The sequence below is a fragment of the Rutidosis leptorrhynchoides genome, chromosome 11, assembly GCF_046630445.1.
Source record: "Rutidosis leptorrhynchoides isolate AG116_Rl617_1_P2 chromosome 11, CSIRO_AGI_Rlap_v1, whole genome shotgun sequence".
Taxonomy (NCBI): Eukaryota; Viridiplantae; Streptophyta; class Magnoliopsida; order Asterales; family Asteraceae; genus Rutidosis; species Rutidosis leptorrhynchoides.
The window spans coordinates 19,841,337-19,844,269 of record NC_092343.1 but is presented as its reverse complement, the minus strand read 5'-3'; positions in this window follow the sequence as shown (position 1 = coordinate 19,844,269).

The window sequence follows — 2,933 nt, the reverse complement described above, 5'->3', positions numbered from 1 at the left end:
GATTCGTGGCTCGGATTTAGATGACCCTAACATGAAAGTTTGTCCCATCATTGATCCTAACACACTAAAACATCCTAAAGTCACCAAATATGGTCACAAAGTCGGACCAAACCTGGTTCATACCAATATCAGTTTTCAATTTTAACAAAATATCATTTTGATCATATCTAGGGCTCCGGGAATCGAAACGACATGAATCCGGAGTCTAAAGTTAATGTTTTGATGAGAGGAACTCATCTAGATACTTTATTGTAACTTTTATAACAGTCACAACATCATAAATACACGAAATAGCTGCTGTCCCAATTTTATCAAACCGAAAACATGTGTTTATGAGTAATTCTATGCATACAAACACCATTACAACAACAAGTAATCATCATACTATTAAAATATAATCAAAATACAGAAAAATAAAGAAGAATTAAAAGTTCTAGGGTTAGGGTTTATACACTAATCAATAATCAAATGATATGAACGTGTAGAGGAGAACGAGAGAAATCCGTTGATGTTAAAAGCCCTAAATTCCAAGCTTGATTTTAATGGAAGATGATGATGTATATGATGATGATGGTGGCGGCCATGAATGGGAGAAAAGAGGAGGAAGAAAAACTTTGAGAGAAAACTAGTAACTAGGTTTTGTGATAAATTGCTAAAAGTGAGTGTAATTTCAAAAATGAGAGAAAAGTGAGGCTATACACCCCTCCCTTGGGATATTTCGGATAAATGGGGGTAGGGTGGGCCCCTTAGTGGGCCAATTTTGTCCAATGATAAATTCCTTATGGCCCGAATGCCCGAACGAAGCTCGAAACGCGAAAACGCTACTACGCGATTGATTTTTCGGAGAGATAACAAATACCCGACGAATAAAATATATAAACACTATATATAATCATATGACACTAAAATATCATATTTAAAATAATTAGGACTTAAAAATCCTAAAAGCTCGACCGTTGGTTTGAAAACCGAAAAGATTCGCCGGATAGAAATCCGCGACACGTAGAAACGTACAACTTGAAATATGAATACAAATATTCATATAACACATAATAATTAATATATTATTGCAAAAATAATAATATAGATCATAGAAATGACGTGGCACGAATAACAGTTAACGGTCGTTAAATAGTTAACGGTAAAAGATAACGGAAAAAGTAGGGTCGTTACAGTACCTTCCCGTTACGGAAATTTCGTCCCGAAATTTAAGCAGGTACAGGGGTTGACTCGGCATCTGGGATCAAATGCGGGTACTTCTGCCTCATCTGACCTTCACGCTCCCAAGTGAACTTGGGATCGCGTCTGGCATTCCACCTAACTCAACAATAGGAATTTTGCTCTGCTTTAGAGTCTTAACCTCTCAGTCCATAATTTCGACAGGTTCCTCAATAAAATGGAGTTGTTTATCAACATGAAGTTCCTCCAGAGGAATAGTTTCATCGACCTCGGCCAAATACTTCTTCAAATTCGATACATGAAAAACATCGTGAACATCACTGTGTTCTTATGGCAACTTCAAACGATAAGCCGCCGATCCAACTCTCTCAATAATCTCAAAAGATCCAACAAAACGAGGACTCAACTTTCCCATTTTACCCAAACATATCACACCCTTCCAAGGTGAAACCTTTAACATAACACGGTTACTGACCTGAAATTCAATATCATTCCTTCACTTATTGGCATAACTCTTTTGCCGACTTCTGGCGGTTCTCAATCTTTCCTTAATCTGTACGATCTTCTTGGTAGTCTCATGAATAATTTCTGGACTTGTGAGTTGAGCATCCCCAACCTCATTCCAACAGATAGGAGACCTACACTTTTCACCATATAGCGCTTCAAAAGGTGCGACTTAATACTTGCATGATAGCGGTTATTATAAGAAAATTCAGCCAGTGGCAAGTACTTATCCCAACCACTACCAAAATCAATGATGCATGCTCGTAACATGTCTTCCAATGTTTGAATGGTCCTTTCACTCTGACCATCTGACTGTGGATGATAAGCAGTGTTCATATCTAACTTAGTTCCCAAAGCTTCCTGTAAGGATCGCCAAAACCTCGATATAAATCGACTGTCTCGGTCTGAAATAATAGATACAGGAACACCATGTCTAGAAACAATCTTCTTCAAATACAAACGAGTAAGCTTCTCCATCGAATCTGTTTCCTTAATCGGCAAAAAGTGAGCTGACTTAGTGAGTCGGTCAACAATCACACAAATGGTATCATAACCACCCACAACTCTTGGTACCTTCGTAATAAAGTCCATCGTAATACCTTCCCACTTCCACTCGGGAATTTCAGGTTACACCCAAAGTCCTGACGGTTCTGATGTTCAGCTTTAACCTTAGCACAGGTCAGACACTTAGCCACATACGTAGCCACATCAACTTTCAAATTAGGCCACCAATACAGCTCCTTAAGATCATGATACCTCTTCCCTGAACCAGAATGAATAGAGTACCCAGACTTATGAGCTTCATCTAAAACAAGTTGTCGCAAATCACCAAATTTTAGAAACCCAAGACGTCCCGCAAAAATACTGAGTGCCATCGGTTCGTACCTCAAACTGTTTACTTAAGCCTCTGACCTTCCCATTACGAAATTCTTCTCCTCCAAGGCTTCTTGCTGAGCTGCAAGAATCTGCCTTGCGAGGTTTGTTCGAATGGTCATGTTTGAGGCTCTAAACCTGCGAGGTTCAATTCTCTCTTTTCGACTTAACGCAGCAGCCACAACATTGGTCTTTCCCCGGAATGGCTAAAGGAGTTCACAATCATAATCTTTCAACAATTCAACCCATATTCGCTACCTCATATTCCACTGTCTTTGACCAAAGATATGTTGAAGAATTTTGTGATCAGTGTACACTGTACCTTTGACCCCATAAAGATAATGTCTGCAAATCTTAAGCGCAAACACAATAGCTCC